Source organism: Saccopteryx leptura, chromosome 5, assembly GCF_036850995.1.
Source record: "Saccopteryx leptura isolate mSacLep1 chromosome 5, mSacLep1_pri_phased_curated, whole genome shotgun sequence".
Lineage (NCBI taxonomy): Eukaryota > Metazoa > Chordata > Mammalia > Chiroptera > Emballonuridae > Saccopteryx > Saccopteryx leptura.
Genome location: NC_089507.1, coordinates 53,538,099 through 53,550,371, shown reverse-complemented (window position 1 = coordinate 53,550,371; position 12,273 = coordinate 53,538,099). Strand labels below are relative to the sequence as shown.

General features: G+C 41.8%; 1 protein-coding gene and 1 non-coding gene across 8 annotated transcripts in view; one reads left to right on the top strand and one right to left on the bottom strand.

The window, feature by feature from the left end:
* The window catches only part of SLC4A4 (solute carrier family 4 member 4), a 392,384-nt gene that overhangs the window by 105,705 nt on the left and 274,406 nt on the right, over positions 1–12,273 (bottom strand). The gene's annotated exons all lie outside the window — the stretch shown is intronic.
* On the top strand, positions 11,755–11,830 carry TRNAN-GUU (transfer RNA asparagine (anticodon GUU)). The gene has a single exon. It is a non-coding gene; the product is annotated as a tRNA-Asn (tRNA).

Below are 12,273 nucleotides of genomic sequence, written 5' to 3'. Positions count from 1 at the left end.
GGATCAACTAATTACTGGTCTTCTTTGGGCTCATACGCCAGCAGGGGAGAAATTAAATATAACTGAAAGTAGTGATGAGTGTTGAGAAAAAAAAAGAAATAAAACCAGTAAGAGGGTACTATAGGTAGGCTGGTCAGGAAAGGCCTCTGAAAATATACATTTGACATTAGAGTGAGGGGACAAGCCATTTAAAGATCTGGGCAAAGGGCATTCCCGGCAAAGAGAACAGCAAGTCCAAAGCCTCTGAGATGGGAGAGAGCTGGCGGTTCGAAGAAATAATAAGGCACATGTGAAGGCAGCTGAAAGAGCAAAGGCCGGGGCGGGGGTGGGAAGGGGGGGATAGCAGCAAGTGTAATTGCATAGGTGAGGGGGGATAGCAGCAAGTGTAATTGCATAGGTGAGGAGGGGGATAGCAGCAAGTGTAATTGCATAGGTGAGGGGGGATAGCAGCAAGTGTAATTGCATAGGTGAGGGGGGATAGCAGCAAGTGTAATTGCATAGGTGAGGGGGGATAGCAGCAAGTGTAATTGCATAGGTGAGGGGGGATAGCAGCAAGTGTAACTGCATAGGTGAGGGGGGATAGCAGCAAGTGTAATTGCATAGGTGAGGGGGGATAGCAGCAAGTGTAATTGCATAGGTGAGGAGGGGGATAGCAGCAAGTGTAATTGCATAGGTGAGGGGGGATAGCAGCAAGTGTAATTGCATAGGTGAGGGGGGATAGCAGCAAGTGTAATTGCATAGGTGAGGGGGGATAGCAGCAAGTGTAATTGCATAGGTGAGGGGGGATAGCAGCAAGTGTAATTGCATAGGTGAGGGGGATAGCAGCAAGTGTAATTGCATAGGTGAGGGGGGATAGCAGCGAGTGTAATTGCATAGGTGAGGGGGGATAGCAGCAAGTGTAATTGCATAGGTGAGGGGGGATAGCAGCAAGTGTAACTGTATAGGTGAGGGGGGATAACAGCAAGTGTAACTGCATAGGTGAGGGGGTGGGGGGAGGAGCAGGTGATAAAGACCTTGAAGGCCACAGTGAGGAGTTCTGGATGTTTTAGGTGGGACTTGCCCACTGAAGTAAAAGTGGAAAGGTAAGGTAGATAGACATCAATTTCAGAGATATCACCACGTAAAGTTTACGTGGGGTCTCCAAACTTTTTACACAGGGGGCCAGTTCACTGTCCCTCAGACCATTGGAGGGCTGCCAAATACAGTGGTCCTCTCACTGACCACCAATGAAAGAGGTGCCCCTTCCAGAAGTGCAGTGGGGGCTGGATAAATGGCCTCAGGGGGCCGCATTATGGCCCGCGGGCCGTAGTTTGGGGACGCTTGATTGTCGTAAACGATGCTTACGACCACAGGACAAGATCGCACAAGTGTGGGGCGAGCGTAGACAGAGAAGAGGGACAAGATCTACACCTTGGTCCACTCTACCTTTTATAGGAATGGGAGGAGCTATCGGCAGAGGACACCAGAACGAGCAGCCTGCGAGGGCGGAGGAAAACCAGGACTTGACAGTCAGGTGAAGAAAGGGCTCAATAAGGAAAGCGTATCAGCTGAGTCAAAGGCTGCTGAAAGCTCAAAGAAGATCAAAACCAAGAATGGACCGATGCATTTGGCAAGCTGGAGGTGCTGGGTGATCCTGACAGGAGCTGTTACAGCGGACACCAACCAGGGAGCCCAGGAAAGAAGGGGAGGTGAAGAAATGGAGACATGGAATACAGATCATTATTTTGAGAAATATTGCTACCAAGAAAAGCCAAAAAATAGGGGGCAGGTGGAAGAAGGCACAAAATGGGATTTTTTTTTTAAATGGGAAATATGGTAACACTTTGGAATGTTAATGAGAATCATCTAGTAGAGACAGATTATTACTGCAGGAGAGATAGGGAGTGGTAACTTCAAAAGCCACTCAAGCAACCTTGAACTATTCAGAAGAGACTATCCACATCACAAGTAGAGGGATTATCTTCAGGCAGGAACACAGTTTATCAGTCCTAACGAGGGGAAGCAGACTATGTGGGCACAGACGGGGGTGACCTGGAAACGCGGTAGGGTGAAGAGGAGGGCCTCTGCAGTAGAACACGAGGGAGCTGCTGGAGGTGTGTGGGAGTGTGAGCCCAGCGGCAGAGATGTGAAGCCGTGCTCTTGGAAGGCGCAAGTTGCTCAGCACAGTCACTCTGAAAGCTTATCTTGCAGGTGTTATTCCTTCCCCTTCTCCCCAGCCCCCTCTTAGAACAGGGTGGTTTAAGCATCCTTCAGTGAGTAGGTAATGCCTCCCACAGCTCAAGGAAAACATTTCAAGGACCATGGAAGGATAGAGATAAGAATTTTGCAGGATGTCTGATACATTCTTATCAATATAAATGTCTCTCCCCTCAAACCAAAAGTTACCAAGACTTAGTATTTTATGTCATGGATTACGGCTGAGATGGGAAGTGGCAGCCATGGCCCAATTTCTCCCATTAATAAAAAGGTTATGGTAACACTTTATTGTCAATTTCCATTTAAAGAGTTCTCAATTAGGGAAAATAAGTATAATAAAAACAGACCCCTAAAACTCCATCCCCTCAGTAGCATTTTTATGGGATTTTTTTCATAAAATTGGTACTTTATATAAGAAGAAAGCCGTGAGGCCAAAAACAAGGAAGTTGGGGCTAATAACTTAGTGGAAACCAAAAATAAAAAAGCAAAGGCAAGATATATGTTTTTAGATGTAGGAAACATGACGACTTCTAAGCAGCAAGGGACTTTTCCTAAGTTAATACTATTAATACTCCAAGAAATACTAATATTATAAATAAATTATGTTTACACTGTACAGATATGAAAAAAGCAGCCATGGGAAGGGTCTTAAAACAGCAAATTTTCAAAATCATTTCTATGGCCTAAAGAAGTTCCAGTAATGGACTGTTCTGTACAACAGAGTGTGGGATATGACTGAATGGCCCAAACACATAACAAAGTATCACTGCTAGAGTAACCTTCTTCTAACTCTTTCCGGAGAGTCGCCATCACCAACACCAGACACGAAGCTCTGTAATAGTCAGACTTTACTTCTCATTCTCTCCAACATCTTGCTGTAGTTAGGCAGCTGATTATGTCCTCTTCTATTTTATGAACTTAGCCCATAGCTGTTACCAAAAACTGTCTCATTTCTACCTTTTCTAAACATCATCAGAGCTCAAAGCTCAGCTCAAGCCTTTCTACCATTTCAACCCACTTTCTTAGGGACTCTGAAAGTGCTCATTTCTTTCTTTTTTTAAAATTTTTATTTATTGACTTGAGAGAGAGAGTTAGAAAAAGGGGAAGAGATAGAGAGAAAGGGCAACATCAATTTACTGTTCCACTTACTTATGCATTCATTGGCTCATGTTTTGTATGTGCGCTGACCGGGGAGTGAACCCACAACCTTGGCATATCAGGGCAATGCTCTAACCAACTGAGCTCCCTAGCCAGGGCTCATTTCTGAATGACAATTTTGTCCACATTTATCTTTTTCCCCTAAGTTTGAGGGTTGGAAGAGTTTATCCCTCATTGTACTGAACACCTACCTACTTTTCACATAATTCAGCTCTACTAAATAATTTGAATGAAAGAAGTGAACTCTATAGCACTAAAAATCAGATCGAAAAAACTTCAAATGCCCAGAAGAGTTAGAGAGGGTTTAAAGGCTTATTCTACAATCTACTCTGTCTGGATCAGTCACTAAGAAACTACCCAACTCACAACGCATGCAGAAAATCCCAGTTGATTATACACTTCCACAAAATGTTTTATTAGTATTACAGTACCATTACTGAAATTACTCTACCATCTTAGAAAATTAGGAGTATATAATTAAAGGCCAAAGGAAATAAGCTGCATTCGATCTGCTCCGAAGAAGAGTAGTTTTAGATCAGCACATCTCAAACTGTGTTAGTGGAGCACAAGTGTCCTCAGAGAAACTAAGGGCTATTCTACAATGAAAATGATGAAAATGTGTGGGACCCGAGGTGCCCTACAACTCAGTCCTTACATGGCTCTTTTCTCTCTGCACACACTCTCTGGGTGATCTCATCAAGCCCCATGTCTTTAAATACCATCTATATGCTGATGACTCATAGATGTACATCTTTAGGCAAGAAAGCTTCCCTGAACTCTAGAGCGAACAACACCTCTACGTGGATGTATTACAGGCATTTCAAACTTCACATATCCAACACTGAGCCCTCCCGACCGTCTCTTCAGAGCAGCTCTTCTCTAATCTACCTCATCTGGTTAATGGCAACTTCATCCTTGCATTTCTCAGGCTAAAACCTGCTGTCATCTTCATCACTTCTCTTCTTTGCACACCCCATGCCCATTCTATCAGCACATCTTGTTGGCTCCATGTCTGAAGTATATGCAGAATCTGACCACTTCTCACCACCTTCACTGCTACCACCCTCCTACACATGACGGTCATTTTTCTCCTGGATTATGGCACTGGCCTCCTGGCCGGATTGTCTGCTTCCTTCTCTGCAGCCAGTCTGCACACCAAAGCAGCAAGAGGATCAGGAGTCAGATCATGTCTCTCCTCTACTCAAAACCCTCTATTGCTCTCCATTTCACTAAGATGGAAGCAACGTCTTTGTCACTCTCAGAACCCCAGCATTATCTGACTCGCCATCAGCTCTGTGACTTTATTTCCTGCTGCCCACTCCCACTCCTCTCCCTGTCCTCCCTCAAACACTCTGGCATATTCATACCTTTACAGATGCTGCATGGCTCCCTCCCTCACCACCTTTCCCTTCAGATCTTATGAAAAAGTCACCTTCTTGCCTGACCTGTGGTGGCACAGTGGATAAGAGCATTGACCTGAGATGCTGAGGTTGCTGGTTCAAAACCCTGGGTTTGCCTGATCAAGGCACATACAAGAAGTGAGCATTGAACAACTAAAGTGAAGCAACTCTGAGTTAATATTTCTTGTTCCCCCAAACCCCCCATAAAATTATAAAGAAAATATTAAGTAAATAAATAAAATCTTTGCCAAAGATTGGTTTAAAAAAAATTTTTTTTAAGTAAAGTCACTTTCTTATCAGTGAGCCTTTCCTGGGCCACATTAGTTAAACTTTCAACCTTCTTCTCCCCATACATTCTTCTAACTCCTCTTTCCTACTTTTTTTTTCTTTTTTGTACTTATCACAGCCAAACATGCTATACGGTCAACTTAGCTTTTTTATTTTCTGCCTCTCTGCTAGAATGTAAGCTCCATGAAGGCAGGAATATCCATCTATTATGTTCGGTGTTATATCCCTACTGCCTAGGAGAGTGCCTGAGGGGAAACAGTCAATAAATATTTATTGAATAATAGTTATTATTTCTGCTCTTCCCAACAAGCTTTTCTGACTCGTCTCTTAAGGTCATAGGTTCTGAACATAACACCGCCACCCAGGCGATCTAAATGGTCAAAAGGCCTAGATATGGCCAATATTACTAACGTCCACCCCTGAAAACAGTGACAGGTCCGAGGATGGATGCACGACTCAAGTAGGGACCAAACATGTTTGGGAAAACAGTCTTTGAATATGTAAAATTCAACACCCTCCCTTTCAGCTGAGACTGCTTCCCTCCAAGTTGAAAGGGCCCGTCTCAGGACCGTCCATATTAGAAGAGAATGAGGTCAGCACCCAAAACAGATCAGATAAAAGTAGGAGAGAGAAAAAAGCATGAAAAGAGAGATTGTGGAGCTCCTAGTCCCTGGCTCTGAGGGCCTGCAGTCTCTCCATTCTGTGAACTCATCAAGAATTCTCACCAGTTACATAAACCAGAAAATTCCACTTGGGGCTTTAATTAACTTGGGATGATTTCTGTCTACTTAAGATCCCAGATCTTTCATAAAAGTATATTTGTCAAATAAATTTTAGGAATTCCCCAGGTTAAATAAAATTAAATAAGTTCCTATAATTCAGACTCACTTAGAGCCTTGAATCAGCCTACGTGCCAATGAATGTTTTCTCCCACCACAAGATAAATAAGACACATTATGGGATGAAAACAGAATGGAAAATGCGGCATTGGACAGAAATTTACTCACCTACCATTTAATCCCACTCTCAACTCCAATCAATTGTCTTTAAACTTTATGAGCGTCTACAATAGTCAGGGCCTGGGAGTAGGCACTGTAGAGGACAGAGAGACTCTACTCTCCTGAAGTCCACAGTGCAATGGAGAGAAGCAAACATAGAAGTAGCTACAATGAAAGAAAAGACATAAATACCATGCAAAAGGTATATTGTGCAATGGGAGGTTACAAAGTGCAGCAATCACACCTGGCAACAGAGTTCAAGAAAAGCTCTCTTCTTGTGTGACTGGTGGTGGTGCGGTGAATGGAGCTTCGACCTGGGACACTGAGGTCCCAGGTTCAAAACCCTGAAGTCACCAGCTTGAGTGTGGGATCCTAGACATGATCCCATGGTCACTGGCTTAAAGCCCAAGGTCGCTGGCTTGAGCAATGGGTCACTGGCGTTGTTGCAGCCCCCCCTACCCCTACCCTCCACCCCCCCATCAAGGCACGTATGAGAAGCAATCGGTGAACAACTAAAGTGCCATAACTATGAGTTGATACTTCTCATCTTTCTCCTTCCCATCTCTCTGTCTCTCTCTCTCAAAAAAAAAAAAGGCTCTCCTTTAAATCAAAGTTTAAAGCTCTCTCTCATAAAGGTGGGCTCATCAAATGCTGATTCATATGTCATATTTTTCAAGTATCCAAGAATATCTAATAAAGAAAAAATTAATGACTGAAGTATGAAAATCAATCCTGGGCTTATACAATAAACAGTAAACAATAATAAAATACTAAGAAAAAAAGCATAAACTTTAAACAAAAGATGAAAAATAACCCAGAAATTACAAAGAACAATAAAATATAATGAAAACAAGAACAGACTCTAAGGGCTTTCAAATGAGGTTGAAAATCACCCAATAAACTCATCTGGATTGAATTCCAAAGATAAAGTTTGACATTCCTTTCTTATAGATCATTAGTTGATTCTCCAAGGGATACCCAGCCTGGATTTCATGCAGGGTCAACTATGAGAACACACACAATGAAAAAAAAATCCCTTAGCCAACCTTGATTTCAGAGAAATGGAATTCAAATGATTACCATGTTGAGCTACTGTTGATAACAGATAATATGACTGGCTCAGTAATTTCTGTGCCCCTCCAGATGTGTACACTTCAGGTTCCTTTTAAACCAGCCTGTATTCTTTCTTCTACAGTAAGGTCTTGCTATAATTATCCAGAAGTACATGGCTTGCCCCCCTTCCATAAATGTTTACTCTTATAATTTCTTAAGCTTTCTTACTTCAAGTGGTCTTCTAATAATGCAGTGAACATAGTATTAACATATCAAGAAACTAAAATATAAATGGATATAGCAGAACAAATAGACTGGATTATAAAATAGATAGCTCACTTGTGATGGTTATTCTGTGTGATGATGGAAAAGTTACACATATACAGGACACACATCATCTGAGAAAGTCAATCTTCCATTCTCCACTCTGGTCTTAGATTCTTCTGCCCTCTTCTATGAAAGTAGTTTGTGTATTTTAAGTTTTCTATAGGGGACCCATCACAATGCGACCGCTAACCAATGTTAATAACCATGCATTGGGATAGCCATTTGAATATCACTTGTCCTCCTTACTTCCTTACCATCCCCCTCAGACCTACAGCACCACCTGGTAAGTAGGTCCAGGATCTCATATTATTCCTCAGTCAATAGGCAGGTACTTAAACCTTACCTCCTTTTCTCTGCCATTATTAGCATGTGTTAAAATAACAGTATCTGTAATATAGGTATAAATACATTTATAACCAAGACTACTTATGGTTTGTCACTTGAATCTGATTTATTAGGTGATCTATAGGCTGTCCTTACTACAAGTAATGTTCTTAAAATAATCTAAGTTTGAGTACACTTTCTCATTATTTTTATAAAGCTTACACCTACTGCTATTGCATGCCTTACATTCTTTTTTCTTCTCCACAAGAATGATTTTAGTCTTCCAATCTGTATTTATTCTCAATTCACCCTGCCTAATGCCCCATGTTCATAAGCTAACATCCACCTGTCTTCCTGTGCAAAGAGCATATTCCTGGCTTTCTTATTGCTATTCTTTTCCCTCTGCTTTTCTACTTCTTAGCCTATTTTCTCTTCTTCCTGCTGACTTTGCCTCTTTCCATTCTCTTTAAAAATTGGCAGCTTTTACTCTTTCCCCAAAAACTCATCTGGGAGGCTCAAAATCATTCAAGATCACCCTAGTGTCATGTACTTCCACTGCAAAGATACCTGTGCTAATAGTAGAGTCACCAGTAGTTTGTTCGACAGTCCCAGTTTATCCCCACTGTCCTGGTATAATTATCAATATTACCTTCTTTCATTCTGAAAAGTATCTTGTGACTATGAAAAACATTATATGGTCTCTTTACATATTAATGTCACTGAGGCTCACTCTTGAGTAGTACCTAAGATATGGCATTGAAGAAGAATTATGTGCTGCCTGGGCCAGTGGCACAGTGGATAGAGCTTTGTCCAAGAGTACCAAGGTTGTTGGTTCAATCTCAGCATCAACAGTTCAATCTCAGCGTTATGGGGTCAATCCGAAGGGTGGCGGCTTACTCCCAAGGTCGCCAGTTCAGGGCACATATAAGAAGTAATCAATGGCACAACTAAGTGGAATGAGTTGATGCTTGCTTCTCTTTCTCTTTCTCTCTCTTTCACCTTTTTCTTTGTCTCGTAAAACAAACAAACAAAAAAACATGCTGTAGAAATTTAGGATCCAAAGAACTCAGAATGAGGAAAAGCAGCCTGGGTCAAACAGCATCTCAGTAAAGTATATATCGTGAGTATGAATTTATTCATTTACTATATGCAAACAATATTAATTATTAGCATAGGAAAAAGTATTCTTTCATTTACTATGAGTAACATAATTCTGCCTCTGCCCACTCCCTTCTCTACAGCTTAGAAAAAATAGCCTATTTGACAGATTAAAGTTAGACAAATTCATTGGGACTTTTTCTAATGGAAGGGTACAGTGCCATGAGACAAGAAGCAAGCTGGCTGTTTTCCCTTCTGGTAAGACAAGTGATTGGAAAAAAGAGAGTGGACATCTTCAGCCATGTGGCTGGTTAGATAAGTTGACTCAGAGTCTGTTTCATAGGCTCAACTATATTTCTCTTTCATAACACATATCCCCTAAAGTCTATGAGTCCCTAAATTTATATTCTGGGGGGTAGGGTGGTTGTAGGCCTGTAGATGTGTATTTGGTAAACTAGAAATTTCCACCCTAAATAATGCTTCTAAGAGACATTACTTCCAGCTATGAAAACTTATTTTGCATCACATCAACCCTATTATCAAGAAAAAATGAAAAGCCAGATATTTACAATGTGTTTAAAACAGCAATTTTTGACCTTTTTCATCTCATGGCACACATAAAACTAAGTGCTAAAATTCTATGGTACACCAAAACATATATTACATTTTTTGCCAATCTGACAAAAAAAATAGGTATAATTTTGATTCATTCATACTGAACAGCTATGTTGTGTTGGTTGTTGTCATTTTCTGACAGTCTAATGGAAAAAAGGTCAGAGCCCCTGACTAAACAGTCAGGTATTACATGGCTGGTTTGTTTGTTTGTTTGTTTGTTTTGTATTTTTCTGAAGTGAGAAGCAGTGAGGCGGAGAGACAGACTCCCACATGTGCCCAACTGGGATCCACCCAGCAAGCCCACTAGGGGGTGATGCTCCGTCCATCTGAGGTGTTGCTCCATTGCAACCGGAGCCATTCTAGTGCCTGAGATGGAGGCCATGGAGCAATCCTCAGCACCCAGGCCAACTTTGCTCCAATGCAGCCTTGGCTTCAAGAGGAGAAGAAAGAGATAGAAAGGAGAGGGAGAAGTGTAGAGAAGCAGATGGGCACCTCTCCTGTGTGCCCAGGCTGGGAATCGAACCCAGGACTTCCACATGCTGGGCCAATGCTCTACCACTGAACATGTTTTAAAAAAGCATTTGAGGCTCTGGACAGTTGGCTCAGAGGCAGAGCGTCGGCCCAGCATGTAGATGTCCCAGGTTTGATTCCCAGTTAGGGCACACAGGAAAAGTAACCATATGCTTCTCCACCCATCCCTCTCTCCTTTCTCTCTCTCTCTCTAACTCTTTTCCCCTGCTGCAGCCATGGCTCAGTTGGAGCAAGTTGGCCCCTGGCGCTGAGGATGGCTTGATGGCCACACCTCAGACATTAATATAGGTGGATAACTGAGCAACAGCTCCAGATGAGCAGAACACCCCCCAATAGAGTGCTTGCAGGAGGATCCTGGTAGAGGTACATGTGGGAGTCTGTCTCTCTGCCTCCCCATTTCTCACTTAAGAAGAAAAATTATTCAGCACACTGTGAATATTGCTGGTTTAAAGAAATAGGAAAGTTACTATGACATTAACCCTTTGAGTAGTACAAATGTTCATGTACTTCCTCATACCTCCTGACCATCCAGAGTATAATCAATTTATTTTAAAAATGTGTGAGGCAACATTAAAAAATGGTAAATGTATGTTCTTGTTTCCATAAATTGGTTATCAAACAAATATAATTTTAAGTTAATACAACTGTAACTGAAACTAATTTCATTTTTTGAAAAAGAAACTTATTCTCAGGAGTCAGCAAGCATGAAAAAAAAACTCACTACTCACAGGGTTAAAAATTTGAAAGGCTCCAGCCAGTTGGCTCAGTGGTAGGGCATCAGCAGGTATGTGGATATCACATGGGTTGGAATTCCAGTCAGGGCACAAAGGAGAAGCAACCATCTGCTTCTCCACCCCTCCCCCTCCCACACCCATGGCTCAATTGATTCAAGCCCAGCTGAGGATGGGTCTGTGGCCTTCTGGTCTCCACCTCAGGTGCTAAAAATAGCTTGGTTGCAAAGCAATGGAATAACACCACAGATGGGCAGAGGACCACTCCATAGGGAGCTTGCCAGGTGAATCCCAGGTTTGGACACATGTGGGAGTCTGTCTCTCTGTCTCCCCTGCTCTCACTTAATTAGAAAAAAAATTTGAGAAAACACTATCTCTGAAAAAGGAAACTGGATGTGAGGCTAAATTCAACTGATATTCTCCCAAAGGCACTTGATGATTCTTAAGTAGCTACAGAGAGTCAGAAATTCATAAAATCCTTCTGTACTCTCAAAATGATAGACAAACATGCCAGTCATCCAGATGGGACCCCAAAAGGACAAAACCCAAGTCAAAGGGCAAACTTAGAATAGGCCAATCCACATAAAGACTGAAACTCATCTTCCAATAAATGCACTTCCAGAGTAAATATTATGGTGAACTGCCTCTAGCCTAAACACCAACCAAAAGCAAAAGAAATAACCTATGAAGAAAGATAACATCACCAACAGTATCAAATTATTTCTACCAGGTTTGTATTATTTCTAACATTCAACCAGAAATTACTAGGCATACTTGTAGGCAAAATCAAGAGGGGAAAAAAAAAGACAGAAATTAGAAAACAAACTTAAAGTAGAGATACAGATTATAGTTACCAAACATAGATTTTGAAATAACTTAAAATTATATTTTAAATATTTATTATAAGATGGAGAATTTCAGCAGAATCTATTTTTAAAACATAGCAGATGTCCTAGAAATTAAATATGCATCACTGACTTATTAAAGTCAATATTACTCATAACATAAAAATATGACATATAAAAATTTGTGGAGGCCCTGGCCGGTTGGCTCAGTGGTAGAGCATCGGCCTGTTGTGCAGGAGTCCCAGGTTCGATTCCCGGCCAGGGCACACAGGAGAAGCGCCTATCTGCTTCTCCACTTCTTCCCCTCTCCTTCCTCTCTGTTGTTCTCTTCCCCTCCCGCAGCCGAGGCTCCATTGAGCAAGGTTGGCCCGGGCACTGAGGATGGTTCCATGGCCTCTGCCTCAGGCACTAGAATGGCTCTGGTCACAACAGAGCATCACCCCAGATGGTCAGAGCATTGCCCCCTGGTGGGCATGCCGGTGGATCCCGGTCGGGCGCATGCGGGAGTCTGTCTGACTGCCTTCCTATTTCCAACTTCAGAAAAATACAAAAAAATAAAAAAATAAAAATTTGTGGAATGCTGCTAAACACATGCACTGAATAAAATCCATGGCCTTAAGAGCAAATATTAAAAAAAGAAAAAAGCTAAAGTTCAATGACCTAAACATACATCTCAAAAAGTAAGAATTAAACAGCAAATGACACTCAA